The sequence below is a fragment of the Petromyzon marinus genome, chromosome 24 (assembly GCF_048934315.1).
Source record: "Petromyzon marinus isolate PM22_M1 ecotype Great Lakes invasive population chromosome 24, UKy_Petmar_22M1.pri1.0, whole genome shotgun sequence".
Taxonomy (NCBI): Eukaryota; Metazoa; Chordata; class Hyperoartia; order Petromyzontiformes; family Petromyzontidae; genus Petromyzon; species Petromyzon marinus.
Genome location: NC_133690.1, coordinates 1,925,521 through 1,941,943, shown reverse-complemented (window position 1 = coordinate 1,941,943; position 16,423 = coordinate 1,925,521). Strand labels below are relative to the sequence as shown.

Sequence of the window (16,423 nt, the reverse complement as noted above, 5' to 3'; positions counted from 1 at the left end):
AGAAAAGATATGGAAAAATGATCATTGTTTGCATCAATACCGGGTTAATAAATTAATTTGTAATATTTTGATTGACCTTGTGAATATATTGATAACGTTTTAAACATTCGACACGTTCATATAATTACTCAATTCATACACGCTAGCAAAAAAAGAGCTACTTGTCCATATGCGCTTTGGAGAATGTGGGCATCGATCCCACTACCTCTCGCATGCTAAGCGAGCGCTCTACCACTTGAGCTAATCCCCCACTGGGTTGTCGTGGATGTTTATGTCGACATAGTCCATAGCACATTTAATAAAATATTTAAGTTAAACAAGAACAAACTAAACCTTTAAATCCGCGAAACATAAAAACCGACCTAGGCGATACAGGAAGCCAGATATCATAGATTGGCTTCGATCCATCGACCTCTGGGAAAAGGACCCAGCACGCTTATGCTCTGCCACTCCGCTTTCCTGTAAATGGATATTATTGACATCCATGTACCTGATAGGCAGCAGAAAAGATGTTGAAAAATTATCATTGTTTGCATCCATACCGGCTTAAGAAATTCATTTGTACTATTTTGAGTGACCTTGTGAATTTATTGATAACGTTTTAAACATTCGACACGTTCATCTGATTACTCAATTCATATAAGCTAAAAAAAGGTACTTGTCCATATGTTCTTTGGAGAATGTGGGCATCGATCCCACTACCTCTCCCATGCTAAGCAAGCGCTCTACCACTTGAGCTAATCCCCCACTTGGTTGTGTTGAATGTTTATCTCGAAATAGGCCATGGAACTTTTTGAAAAATATCAAAGCAAAACAAGATCAAACGTTACCTTTAAATCTGCAATAAATTAAAACCGACCTATGTGATAGAGGAAGCCAGATATTATAGACTGGCTTCGATCCATCGATCTCTGGAAAAAGGGCCCAGCACGCTTTCGCTTTGCCACTCTGCTTTCCTGTAAATGGATATTATTGACGTCCATGGACCTGATAGGCAGCACAAAAGATACGGAAAAATGATCATTGTTTGCATCAATACCGGGTTAATAAATTCATTTGTAATATTTTGATTGACCTTGTGAATATATTGATAACGTTTTAAACATTCGACACGATCATATGATTACTCAATTCATACAAGCTAACAAAAAAAGGTACTTGTCCATATGTTCTTTGGAGAATGTGGGCATCGATCCCACTACCTCTCGCATGCTAAGCGAGCGCTCTACCACTTGAGCTAATCCGCCACTGGGTTGTCGTGGATGTTTATGTTGACATAGGCCATAGCACATTTGAAAAAAATATCTAAGCTAAACAAGAACAAACTTAACCTTTAAATCTGCGATAAATTAAAACCGACCTATGTGATAGAGGAAGCCAGATATTATAGACTGGCTTCGATCCATCGATCTCTGGAAAAAGGGCCCAGCACGCTTACGCTCTGCCACTCTGCTTTCCTGTAAATGGATATAATTGACGTCCATGGACCTGATAGGCAGCAGAAAAGATATTGAAAAAAAACATTGTTTGCATCAATACCGGGTTAAGGAATTCATTTGTAATATTTTGATTGACCTTTTGAATATATTGATAACGTTTTAAACATTCGACACGTTCATATGATTGCTCAATTCATACATGCTAACAAAAAGAGCTACTTGTCCATATGCGTTTTGGAGAATGTGGGCATCAATCCCACTACCTGTCGCATGCTAGGCGAGCGCTCTACCACTTGAGCTAATCCCCCATTTGGTTGTGTTGAATGTTTATCTCGAAATAGGCCATGGAACTTTTTGAAAAATATCAAAGTAAAACAAGATCAAACGTTACCTTTAAATCTGCGATAAATTAAAACCGACCTATGTGATAGTGGAAGCCAGATATTATAGACTGGCTTCGATCCATCGATCTCTGGAAAAAGGGCCCAGCACGCTTTCGCTTTGCCACTCTGCTTTCCTGTTAATGGATATTATTGACGTCCATGGACCTGATAGGCAGCAGAAAAGATACGGAAAAATGATCATTGTTTGCATCAATACAGGGGTTAATAAATTAATTTTTAATGTTTTGATTGACCTTGTGAATATATTGATAACGTTTTAAACATTCGACACGTTCATATGATTACTCAATTCATACACGCTACCAAAAAAAAGAGCTACTTGTCCATATGCGCTTTGGAGAATGTGGGCATCGATCCCACTACCTCTCACATGCTAAGCGAGTGCTCTACCAGCTGAGCTACTCCCACGCAGGTTGTCATGGATGTTTATCTCGACAAAGGCCATAGCACATTTTCTTTTTAAAATATCTAAGCTAAACAAGAACAAACTTAACCTTTAAATCCGCGAAACATAAAAACCGACCTAGGCGATACAGGAAGCCAGATATCATAGATTGGCTTCGATCCATCGACCTCTGGGAAAAGGACCCAGCACGCTTATGCTCTGCCACTCCGCTTTCCTGTAAATGGATATTATTGACATCCATGTACCTGATAGGCAGCAGAAAAGATGTTGAAAAATTATCATTGTTTGCATCCATACCGGCTTAAGAAATTCATTTGTACTATTTTGAGTGACCTTGTGAATTTATTGATAACGTTTTAAACATTCGACACGTTCATCTGATTACTCAATTCATATAAGCTAAAAAAAGGTACTTGTCCATATGTTCTTTGGAGAATGTGGGCATCAATCCCACTACCTCTCCCATGCTAAGCAAGCGCTCTACCACTTGAGCTAATCCCCCACTTGGTTGTGTTGAATGTTTATCTCGAAATAGGCCATGGAACTTTTTGAAAAATATCAAAGCAAAACAAGATCAAACGTTACCTTTAAATCTGCGATAAATTAAAACCGACCTATGTGATAGAGGAAGCCAGATATTATAGACTGGCTTCGATCCATCGATCTCTGGAAAAAGGGCCCAGCACGCTTTCGCTTTGCCCCTCTGCTTTCCTGTAAATGGATATTATTGACGTCCATGGACCTGATAGGCAGCACAAAAGATACGGAAAAATGATCATTGTTTGCATCAATACCGGGTTAATAAATTCATTTGTAATATTTTGATTGACCTTGTGAATATATTGATAACGTTTTAAACATTCGACACGTTCATATGATTACTCAATTCATACAAGCTAACAAAAAAAGGTACTTGTCCATATGTTCTTTGGAGAATGTGGGCATCGATCCCACTACCTCTCACATGCTAAGCGAGTGCTCTACCACTTGAGCTAATCCGCCACTGGGTTGTCGTGGATGTTTATGTTGACATAGGCCATAGCACATTTGAAAAAAATATCTAAGCTAAACAAGAACAAACTTAACCTTTAAATCTGCGATAAATTAAAACCGACCTATGTGATAGAGGAAGCCAGATATTATAGACTGGCTTCGATCCATCGATCTCTGGAAAAAGAGCCCAGCACGCTTACGCTCTGCCACTCTGCTTTCCTGTAAATGGATATAATTGACGTCCATGGACCTGATAGGCAGCAGAAAAGGTATTGAAAAAAAACATTGTTTGCATCAATACCGGGTTAAGGAATTCATTTGTAATATTTTGATTGACCTTTTGAATATATTGATAACGTTTTAAACATTCGACACGTTCATATGAATGCTCAATTCATACATGCTAACAAAAAAAGAGCTACTTGTCCATATGCGTTTTGGAGAATGTGGGCATCGATCCCACTACCTGTCGCATGCTAAGCGAGCGCTCTACCACTTGAGCTAATCCCCCATTTGGTTGTGTTGAATGTTTATCTCGAAATAGGCCATGGAACTTTTTGAAAAATATCAAAGTAAAACAAGATCAAACGTTACCTTTAAATCTGCGATAAATTAAAACCGACCTATGTGATAGTGGAAGCCAGATATTATAGACTGGCTTCGATCCATCGATCTCTGGAAAAAGGGCCCAGCACGCTTTCGCTTTGCCACTCTGCTTTCCTGTTAATGGATATTATTGACGTCCATGGACCTGATAGGCAGCAGAAAAGATACGGAAAAAGGATCATTGTTTGCATCAATACAGGGGTTAATAAATTAATTTGTAATGTTTTGATTGACCTTGTGAATATATTGATAACGTTTTAAACATTCGACACGTTCATATGATTACTCAATTCATACACGCTACCAAAAAAAAAGAGCTACTTGTCCATATGCGCTTTGGAGAATGTGGGCATCGATCCCACGACCTCTCACATGCTAAGCGAGTGCTCTACCAGCTGAGCTACTCCCACGCAGGTTGTCATGGATGTTTATCTCGACAAAGGCCATAGCACATTTTCTTTTTAAAATATCTAAGCTAAACAAGAACAAACTTAACCTTTAAATCCGCGAAACATAAAAACCGACCTAGGCGATACAGGAAGCCAGATATCATAGATTGGCTTCGATCCATCGACCTCTGGGAAAAGGACCCAGCACGCTTATGCTCTGCCACTCCGCTTTCCTGTAAATGGATATTATTGACATCCATGTACCTGATAGGCAGCAGAAAAGATGTTGAAAAATTATCATTGTTTGCATCCATACCGGCTTAAGAAATTCATTTGTACTATTTTGAGTGACCTTGTGAATTTATTGATAACGTTTTAAACATTCGACACGTTCATCTGATTACTCAATTCATATAAGCTAAAAAAAGGTACTTGTCCATATGTTCTTTGGAGAATGTGGGCATCGATCCCACTACCTCTCCCATGCTAAGCAAGCGCTCTACCACTTGAGCTAATCCCCCACTTGGTTGTGTTGAATGTTTATCTCGAAATAGGCCATGGAACTTTTTGAAAAATATCAAAGCAAAACAAGATCAAACGTTACCTTTAAATCTGCGATAAATTAAAACCGACCTATGTGATAGAGGAAGCCAGATATTATAGACTGGCTTCGATCCATCGATCTCTGGAAAAAGGGCCCAGCACGCTTTCGCTTTGCCCCTCTGCTTTCCTGTAAATGGATATTATTGACGTCCATGGACCTGATAGGCAGCACAAAAGATACGGAAAAATGATCATTGTTTGCATCAATACCGGGTTAATAAATTCATTTGTAATATTTTGATTGACCTTGTGAATATATTGATAACGTTTTAAACATTCGACACGTTCATATGATTACTCAATTCATACAAGCTAACAAAAAAAGGTACTTGTCCATATGTTCTTTGGAGAATGTGGGCATCGATCCCACTACCTCTCGCATGCTAAGCGAGCGCTCTACCACTTGAGCTAATCCCCCACTGGGTTGTCGTGGATGTTTATGTTGACATAGGCCATAGCACATTTGAAAAAAAATATCTAAGCTAAACAAGAACAAACTTAACCTTTAAATCTGCGATGAATAAAAACCGACCTAAGTGATACCGGAAGCCAGATATCATAGACTGGCTTCGATCCATCGACCTCTGGGAAAAGGACCCAGCACGCTTACGCTCTGCCACTCTGCTTTCCTGTAAATGGATATAATTGACGTCCATGGACCTGATAGTCAGCAGAAAAGATATGGCAAAAATGATCATTGTTTGCATCAATACCGGGTTAATAAATTAATTTGTAATATTTTGATTGACCTTGTGAATATATTGATAACTTTTTAAACATGCGACACGTTCATATGATTTCTCAATTCATGCAAGCTAACAAAAAAAGGTACACGTCCATATGTACTTTGGAGAATGTGGGCATCGATCCCACTACCTCTCGCATGCTAAGCGAGCGCTCTACCACTTGAGCTAATCCCCCACTGGGGTGTCGTGGATGTTTATGTTGACATAGGCCATGCCACATTTTAAAAAATATCTAAGCTAAACAAGAACAAACTTAACCTTAAAATCCGCGAAACATAAAAACCGACATAGGCGATACAGGAAGCAGGATATCATAGATTGGCTTCGATCCATCGACCTCTGGGAAAAGGACCCAGCACGCTTACGCTCTGCCACTCTGCTTTCCTGTAAATGGATATAATTGACGTCCATAGACCTGATAGGCAGCAGAAAAGATATTGAAAAAAATCATTGCATCAATACCGGGTTAAGGAATTCATTTGTAATATTTTGATTGACCTTGTGAATATATTGATAACGTTTTAAACATTCGACACGTTCATATGATTACTCAATTCATACACGCTAGCAAAAAAAGAGCTACTTGTCCATTTGCGCTTTGGAGAATGTGGGCATCGATCCCACTACCTCTCACATGCTAAGCGAGTGCTCTACCAGCTGAGCTACTCCCCCGCTGGGTTGTCATGGATGTTTATCTCGACAAAGGCCATAGCACATTTTCATTTTAAAATATCTAAGCTAAACAAGAACAAACTTAACCTTTAAATCTGCAATAAATAAAAACCGACCTAAGTGATACAGGAAGCCAGATATCATAGACTGGCTTCGATCCATTGACCTCTGGGAAAAGGACCCAGCTCGCTTACACTCTGCCACTCTGCTTTCCTGTAAATGGATATAATTGACGTCCATGGACCTGACAGGCAGCAGAAAAGATATTGAAAAAAATTATTGTTTGCAACAATACCGGGTTAAGAAATGAATTTGTAATATTTTGAGTGACCTTGTGAATATATTGATAACGTTTTAAATATTCGACACGTTCATATGATTTCTCAATTCATGCAAGCTAACAAAAAAAGGTACGTGTCCATATGTACTTTGGAGAATATGGGCATCGATCTCACTACCTCTCGCATGCTAAGCGAGCGCTCTACCACTTGAGCTAATCCCCCACTGGGTTGTCGTGAATGTTTATATCGACATAGTCCATAGCACATTTAAAAAAAAATATCTAAGCAAAACAAGAACAAACTTAACCTTTAAATCCGCGAAACATAAAAATCGACCTAGGCGATACAGGAAGCCAGATATCATAGATTGGCTTCGATCCATCGACCTCTGGGAAAAGGACCCAGCACGCTTATGCTCTGCCACTCTGCTTTCCTGTAAATGGATATTATTGACATCCATGAACCTGACAGGCAGCAGAAAAGATGTTGAAAAATTATCATTGTTTGCATCAATACCGGCTTAAGAAATTAATTTGTAATATTTTGATTGACCTTGTGAATATATTGATAACGGTTTAAACATTCGACACGTTCATATGATTACTCAATTCATACATGCTAACAAAAAGAGAGCTACTTGTCCATATGCGTTTTGGAGAATGTGGGCATCGATCCCACTACTTCTCGCATGGTAAGCGAGCACACTACCACTTGATCTACTCCCCTACTGGGTTGTTTTAGATGTTTATCTCGACATAGGCAATGGAACTTTTAGAAAAAAATGTCTAAGCAAAACAAGATCAAACGTAACCTTTAAATCTGCAATAAATTAAAACCGACTTATGTGATAGAGGAAGCCAGATATCATATACTGGCTTCGATCCAGCGACCTCTGGAAAAAGTACCAAGCACGCCTTCGCTTTGTCACTCTACTTTCTTGTAAATATATATTATTGACGTCCATGGACCTGATAGGCAGCAGAAAAGACGTGGAAAAATTATCATTGTTTGCATCAATACCGGGTTAAGAAATTCACTTGTAATATTTTGATTGACCTTGACAATATATTGATAACGTTTTAAACATTCGACACGTTCATATGATTACTCAATTCATACACGCTAACATAAAAAGTGCTACTTGTCCATATGCGTTTCAGAGAATTTGGGCATCAATCCCACTACCTCTCGCATGCTAAGCGAGCGCTCTACCACTTGAGCTAATCCCCCACTGGGTTGTCGTGGATGTTTATGTCGACATAGTCCATAGCACATTTAAAAAAAATATCTAAGCTAAACAAAAACAAACTTAACCTTCAAATCTGCGATGAATAAAAACCGACCTAAGTGATACCGGAAGCCAGATATCATAGACTGGCTTCGATCCATCGACCTCTGGGAAAAGGACCCAGCACGCTTACGCTCTGCCACTCTGCTTTCCTGTAAATAGATATAATTGACGTCCATGGACCTGATAGGCAGCAGAAAAGATATTGAAAAAAATAATTGTTTGCATCAATACCGGGTTAATAAATTAATTTGTAATAGTTTGATTGACCTTGTGAATATATTGATAACGTTTTAAACATTCGATACGTTCATATGATTACTCAATTGATACAAGCTAGCAAAAAAAGAGCTACTTGTCCATTTGCGCTTTGGAGAATGTGGGCATCGATCCCACTACCTCTCACATGCTAAGCGAGTGCTCTACCAGCTGAGCTACTCCCCCGCTGGGTTGTCATGGATGTTTATCTCGACAAAGGCCATAGCACATTTTCATTTTAAAATATCTAAGCTAAACAAGAACAAACTTAACCTTTAAATCTGCAATAAATAAAAACCGACCTAAGTGATACAGGAAGCCAGATATCATAGACTGGCTTCGATCCATTGACCTCTGGGAAAAGGACCCAGCTCGCTTACGCTCTGCCACTCTGCTTTCCTGTAAATGGATATAATTGACGTCCATGGACCTGACAGGCAGCAGAAAAGATATTGAAAAAAATTATTGTTTGCAACAATACCGGGTTAAGAAATGAATTTGTAATATTTTGAGTGACCTTGTGAATATATTGATAACGTTTTAAATATTCGACACGTTCATATGATTTCTCAATTCATGCAAGCTAACAAAAAAAGGTACGTGTCCATATGTACTTTGGAGAATATGGGCATCGATCTCACTACCTCTCGCATGCTAAGCGAGCGCTCTACCACTTGAGCTAATCCCCCACTGGGTTGTCGTGAATGTTTATATCGACATAGTCCATAGCACATTTAAAAAAAAATATCTAAGCAAAACAAGAACAAACTTAACCTTTAAATCCGCGAAACATAAAAATCGACCTAGGCGATACAGGAAGCCAGATATCATAGATTGGCTTCGATCCATCGACCTCTGGGAAAAGGACCCAGCACTCTTATGCTCTGCCACTCTGCTTTCCTGTAAATGGATATTATTGACATCCATGAACCTGATAGGCAGCAGAAAAGATGTTGAAAAATTATCATTGTTTGCATCAATACCGGCTTAAGAAATTAATTTGTAATATTTTGATTGACCTTGTGAATATATTGATAACGGTTTAAACATTCGACACGTTCATATGATTACTCAATTCATACATGCTAACAAAAAGAGAGCTGCTTGTCCATATGCGTTTTGGAGAATGTGGGCATCGATCCCACTACTTCTCGCATGGTAAGCGAGCACACTACCACTTGATCTACTCCCCTACTGGGTTGTTTTAGATGTTTATCTCGACATAGGCAATGGAACTTTTAGAAAAAAATGTCTAAGCAAAACAAGATCAAACGTAACCTTTAAATCTGCAATAAATTAAAACCGACTTATGTGATAGAGGAAGCCAGATATCATATACTGGCTTCGATCCAGCGACCTCTGGAAAAAGTACCAAGCACGCCTTCGCTTTGCCACTCTACTTTCTTGTAAATATATATTATTGACGTCCATGGACCTGATAGGCAGCAGAAAAGACGTGGAAAAATTATCATTGTTTGCATCAATACCGGGTTAATAAATTCATCTGTAATATTTTGATTGACCTTGTGAATATATTGATAACGTTTTAAACATTCGACACGTTCATATGATTACACAATTCATACAAGCTAAAAAAAAGGTACTTGTCCATATGTTCTTTGGAGAATGTGGGCATCGATCACACTACCTCTCGCATGCTAAGCGAGCGCTCTACCACTTGAGCTAATCCCCCACTGGGTTGTCGTGGATGTTTATGTTGACATAGGCCATAGCACATTTGAAAAAAAATATCTAAGCTAAACAAGAACAAACTTAACCTTTAAATCTGCGATGAATAAAAACCGACCTAAGTGATACCGGAAGCCAGATATCATAGACTGGCTTCGATCCATCGACCTCTGGGAAAAGGACCCAGCACGCTTACGCTCTGCCACTCTGCTTTCCTGTAAATGGATATAATTGACGTCCATGGACCTGATAGTCAGCAGAAAAGATATGGCAAAAATGATCATTGTTTGCATCAATACCGGGTTAATAAATTAATTTGTAATATTTTGATTGACCTTGTGAATATATTGATAACTTTTTAAACATGCGACACGTTCATATGATTTCTCAATTCATGCAAGCTAACAAAAAAAGGTACACGTCCATATGTACTTTGGAGAATGTGGGCATCGATCCCACTACCTCTCGCATGCTAAGCGAGCGCTCTACCACTTGAGCTAATCCCCCACTGGGGTGTCGTGGATGTTTATGTTGACATAGGCCATGCCACATTTTAAAAAATATCTAAGCTAAACAAGAACAAACTTAACCTTAAAATCCGCGAAACATAAAAACCGACATAGGCGATACAGGAAGCAGGATATCATAGATTGGCTTCGATCCATCGACCTCTGGGAAAAGGACCCAGCACGCTTACGCTCTGCCACTCTGCTTTCCTGTAAATGGATATAATTGACGTCCATAGACCTGATAGGCAGCAGAAAAGATATTGAAAAAAATCATTGCATCAATACCGGGTTAAGGAATTCATTTGTAATATTTTGATTGACCTTGTGAATATATTGATAACGTTTTAAACATTCGACACGTTCATATGATTACTCAATTCATACACGCTAGCAAAAAAAGAGCTACTTGTCCATTTGCGCTTTGGAGAATGTGGGCATCGATCCCACTACCTCTCACATGCTAAGCGAGTGCTCTACCAGCTGAGCTACTCCCCCGCTGGGTTGTCATGGATGTTTATCTCGACAAAGGCCATAGCACATTTTCATTTTAAAATATCTAAGCTAAACAAGAACAAACTTAACCTTTAAATCTGCAATAAATAAAAACCGACCTAAGTGATACAGGAAGCCAGATATCATAGACTGGCTTCGATCCATTGACCTCTGGGAAAAGGACCCAGCTCGCTTACGCTCTGCCACTCTGCTTTCCTGTAAATGGATATAATTGACGTCCATGGACCTGACAGGCAGCAGAAAAGATATTGAAAAAAATTATTGTTTGCAACAATACCGGGTTAAGAAATGAATTTGTAATATTTTGAGTGACCTTGTGAATATATTGATAACGTTTTAAATATTCGACACGTTCATATGATTTCTCAATTCATGCAAGCTAACAAAAAAAGGTACGTGTCCATATGTACTTTGGAGAATATGGGCATCGATCTCACTACCTCTCGCATGCTAAGCGAGCGCTCTACCACTTGAGCTAATCCCCCACTGGGTTGTCGTGAATGTTTATATCGACATAGTCCATAGCACATTTAAAAAAAAATATCTAAGCAAAACAAGAACAAACTTAACCTTTAAATCCGCGAAACATAAAAATCGACCTAGGCGATACAGGAAGCCAGATATCATAGATTGGCTTCGATCCATCGACCTCTGGGAAAAGGACCCAGCACGCTTATGCTCTGCCACTCTGCTTTCCTGTAAATGGATATTATTGACATCCATGAACCTGACAGGCAGCAGAAAAGATGTTGAAAAATTATCATTGTTTGCATCAATACCGGCTTAAGAAATTAATTTGTAATATTTTGATTGACCTTGTGAATATATTGATAACGGTTTAAACATTCGACACGTTCATATGATTACTCAATTCATACATGCTAACAAAAAGAGAGCTACTTGTCCATATGCGTTTTGGAGAATGTGGGCATCGATCCCACTACTTCTCGCATGGTAAGCGAGCACACTACCACTTGATCTACTCCCCTACTGGGTTGTTTTAGATGTTTATCTCGACATAGGCAATGTAACTTTTAGAAAAAAATGTCTAAGCAAAACAAGATCAAACGTAACCTTTAAATCTGCAATAAATTAAAAACGACTTATGTGATAGAGGAAGCCAGATATCATATACTGGCTTCGATCCAGCGACCTCTGGAAAAAGTACCAAGCACGCCTTCGCTTTGTCACTCTACTTTCTTGTAAATATATATTATTGACGTCCATGGACCTGATAGGCAGCAGAAAAGACGTGGAAAAATTATCATTGTTTGCATCAATACCGGGTTAAGAAATTCATTTGTAATATTTTGATTGACCTTGACAATATATTGATAACGTTTTAAACATTCGACACGTTCATATGATTACTCAATTCATACACGCTAACATAAAAAGTGCTACTTGTCCATATGCGTTTCAGAGAATTTGGGCATCAATCCCACTACCTCTCGCATGCTAAGCGAGCGCTCTACCACTTGAGCTAATCCCCCACTGGGTTGTCGTGGATGTTTATGTCGACATAGTCCATAGCACATTTAAAAAAATATCTAAGCAAAACAAGATCAAACGTTACCTTTAAATCTGTGATAAATTAAAACCGACCTATGTGATAGAGGAAGCCAGATATTATAGACTGGCTTCGATCCATCGATCTCTGGAAAAAGGGCCCAGCACGCTTTCGCTTTGCCACTCTGCTTTCCTGTAAATGGATATTATTGACGTCCATGGACCTGATAGGCAGCACAAAAGATACGGAAAAATGATCATTGTTTGCATCAATACCGGGTTAATTAATTAATTTGTAATATTTTGATTGACCTTGTGAATATATTGATAACGTTTTAAACATTCGATACGTTCATATGATTACTCAATTCATACACGCTAGCAAAAAAAGAGCTACTTGTCCATATGCACTTTGGAGAATGTGGGCATCGATCCCACTACCTCTCACATGCTAAGCGAGCGCTCTACCACTTGAGCTAATCCCCCACTGGGTTGTCGTGGATGTTTATGTCGACATAGTCCATAGCACATTTAAAAAAAATATCTAAGCCTAACAAGAACAAACTTAACCTTTAAATCCGCGAAACATAAAAACCGACCTAGGCGAAACAGGAAGCCAGATATCAAAGATTGGCTTCGATCCATCGACCTCTGGGAAAAGGACCCAGCACGCTTATGCTCTGCCACTCCGCTGTCCTGTAAATGGATATTATTGCCATTCATATACCTGATAGGCAGCAGAAAAGATGTTGAAAAATTATCATTGTTTGCATCCATACCGGCTTAAGAAATTCATTTGTAATATTTTGATTGATCTTGTGACTATATTGATAACGTTTTAAACATTCGACACGTTCATATGATTACTCAATTCATACAAGCTAAAAAAAAGGTACTTGTCCATATGTTCTTTGGAGAATGTGGGCATCGATCCCACTACCTCTCGCATGCTAAGCGAGCGCTTTACCACTTGAGCTAATCCCCCACTTGGTTGTGTTGAATGTTTATCTCGAAATAGGCCATGGAACTTTTTGAAAAATATCAAAGCAAAACAAGATCAAACGTTACCTTTAAATCTGCGATAAATTAAAACCGACCTATGTGATAGAGGAAGCCAGATATTATAGACTGGCTTCGATCCATCCATCTCTGGAAAAAGGGCCCAGCACGCTTTCGCTTTGCCACTCTGCTTTCCTGTAAATGGATATTATTGACGTCCATGGACCTGATAGGCAGCAGAAAAGATGTTGAAAAATTATCATTGTTTGCATCCATACCGCGTTAATAAATTCATTTGTAATATTTTGATTGACCTTGTGAATATATTGATAACGTTTTAAACATTCGACACGTTCATATGATTACACAATTCATACAAGCTAAAAAAAAGATACTTGTCCATATGTTCTTTGGAGAATGTGGGCATCGATCACACTACCTCTCGCATGCTAAGCGAGCGCTCTACCACTTGAGCTAATCCCCCACTGGGTTGTCGTGGATGTTTATGTTGACATAGGCCATAGCACATTTGAAAAAAAATATCTAAGCTAAACAAGAACAAACTTAACCTTTAAATCTGCGATGAATAAAAACCGACCTAAGTGATACCGGAAGCCAGATATCATAGACTGGCTTCGATCCATCGACCTCTGGGAAAAGGACCCAGCACGCTTACGCTCTGCCACTCTGCTTTCCTGTAAATGGATATAATTGACGTCCATGGACCTGATAGGCAGCAGAAAAGATACGGCAAAAATGATCATTGTTTGCATCAATACCGGGTTAATAAATTAATTTGTAATATTTTGATTGACCTTGTGAATATATTGATAACTTTTTAAACATGCGACACGTTCATATGATTTCTCAATTCATGCAAGCTAACAAAAAAAGGTACGTGTCCATATGTACTTTGGAGAATGTGGGCATCGATCCCACTACCTCTCGCATGCTAAGCGAGCGCTTTACCACTTGAGCTAATCCCCCACTGGGGTGTCGTGGATGTTTATGTTGATATAGGCCATACCACATTTAAAAAAATATCTAAGCTAAACAAGAACAAACTTAACCTTAAAATCCGCGAAACATAAAAACCGACATAGGCGATACAGGAAGCAGGATATCATAGATTGGCTTCGATCCATCGACCTCTGGGAAAAGGACCCAGCACGCTTACGCTCTGCCACTCTGCTTTCCTGTAAATGGATATAATTGACGTCCATAGACCTGATAGGCAGCAGAAAAGATATTGAAAAAAATCATTGCATCAATACCGGGTTAAGGAATTCATTTGTAATATTTTGATTGGCCTTGTGAATATATTGATAACGTTTTAAACATTCGACAAGTTCATATGATTACTCAATTCATACACGCTAGCAAAAAAAGAGCTACTTGTCCATTTGCGCTTTGGAGAATGTGGGCATCGATCCCACTACCTCTCACATGCTAAGCGAGTGCTCTACCAGCTGAGCTACTCCCCCGCTGGGTTGTCATGGATGTTTATCTCGACAAAGGCCATAGCACATTTTCATTTTAAAATATCTAAGCTAAACAAGAACAAACTTAACCTTTAAATCCGCGAAACATAAAAACCGACCTAGGCGAAACAGGAAGCCAGATATCATAGATTGGCTTCGATCCATCGACCTCTGGGAAAAGGACCCAGCACGCTTATGCTCTGCCACTCTGCTTTCCTGTAAATGGATATTATTGACATCCATGTACCTGATAGGCAGCAGAAAAGATGTTGAAAAATTATCATTGTTTGCATCCATACAGGCTTAAGAAATTCATTTGTAATATTTTGAGTGACCTTGTGAATATATTGATAACGTTTTAAACATTCCACACGTTCATATGATTATTCAATTCATTCAAGCGTACAAAAAAAGGGTACTTGTCCATGTGTTCTTTGGAGAATGTGGTCATCGATCCAACTACCTCTTACATGCTAAGCGAGCGCTCTACCACTTGAGCTAATCCCCCACTGGGTTCTCGTGAATGTTTATGTTGACATAGGCCAAAGCACATTTGAAAAAAATATCTAAGCTAAACAAGAACAAACTTAACCTTTAAATCTGCGATAAATAAAAACCGACCTAAGTGATACCGGAAGCCAGATATCATAGACTGGGTTCGATCCATCGACCTCTGGGAAAAGGACCCAGCACGCTTACGCTCTGCCACTCTGCTTTCCTGTAAATGGATTTTATTGACGTCCATGGACCTGATAGGCAGTAGAAAAGATATTGAAAAAAATCATTGTTTGCATCAATACTGGGTTAATAAATTCATTTGTAATATTTTGATTGACCTTGTGAATATATTGATAACGTTTTAAACATTCGACACGTTTATATGATTACTCAATTCATACGAGCACACAAAAAAAGGTACTTGTCCATATGTACTTTGGAGAATGTGGGCATCGATTCCACTACCTCTCGCATGCTAAGCGAGCGCTTTACCACTTGAGCTAATCTCCCACTTGGTTGCGTTGAATGTTTATCTCGAAATAGGCCATGGAACTTTTTTAAAAATATCAAAGCAAAACAAGATCAAACTCTACCTTTAAATCTGCGATAAATTAAAACCGACCTATGTGATAGAGGAAGCCAGATATTATAGACTGGCTTCGATCCATCGATCTCTGGAAAAAGGACCCAGCACGCTTTCGCTTTGCCACTCTGCTTTCCTGTAAATGGATATAATTGACGTCCATGGACCTATTCTTAGTTTTTTCGGTAAAGTCACGTTGAAGAGAAACAACAAAATAACAAAATATATATAAAACAATAAAAAATTCTCACGACGTTTCGACCATAACTCAAACGGTCATCATCAGGTGTGTCGGTTTGCATAAATTTATTTTGAAAACGGCATATTTATTTATATATATAAAAAATAACGTTTGCGTCACGCGCAACGATGGCAGTTTGCCAGGACTAGTCCATCTATTTTTTTTTTTGAAAAGAGGAGGGGGGAGACGAAATTTGTTTTTATGTATGCTGTCTGAAAGGCACTGTAAGCGTGAACAATCAATCAAGAACTGAAATGATTTATCAAATCTTTCCAATGATTGCTAAGATAGAATCCATCTTCTCGGTTGAAATTGT

The 16,423-nt window shown here is 38.8% G+C and overlaps 4 non-coding genes across 4 annotated transcripts; all 4 read right to left on the bottom strand.

Moving 5' to 3' along the window:
- Positions 1-177: 177 nt before the first annotated feature.
- Positions 178-250, bottom strand: TRNAA-AGC (transfer RNA alanine (anticodon AGC)). The gene has a single exon. It is a non-coding gene; the product is annotated as a tRNA-Ala (tRNA).
- Positions 251-5,185: 4,935 nt separating this feature from the next.
- On the bottom strand, positions 5,186-5,258 carry TRNAA-AGC (transfer RNA alanine (anticodon AGC)). Its single transcript has one exon. It is a non-coding gene; the product is annotated as a tRNA-Ala (tRNA).
- Positions 5,259-5,688: 430 nt separating this feature from the next.
- TRNAA-AGC (transfer RNA alanine (anticodon AGC)) lies at positions 5,689-5,761 on the bottom strand. Its single transcript has one exon. It is a non-coding gene; the product is annotated as a tRNA-Ala (tRNA).
- A 4,447-nt stretch (positions 5,762-10,208) lies between these two features.
- TRNAA-AGC (transfer RNA alanine (anticodon AGC)) lies at positions 10,209-10,281 on the bottom strand. The gene has a single exon. It is a non-coding gene; the product is annotated as a tRNA-Ala (tRNA).
- Between the last annotated feature and the right edge of the window lie 6,142 nt (positions 10,282-16,423).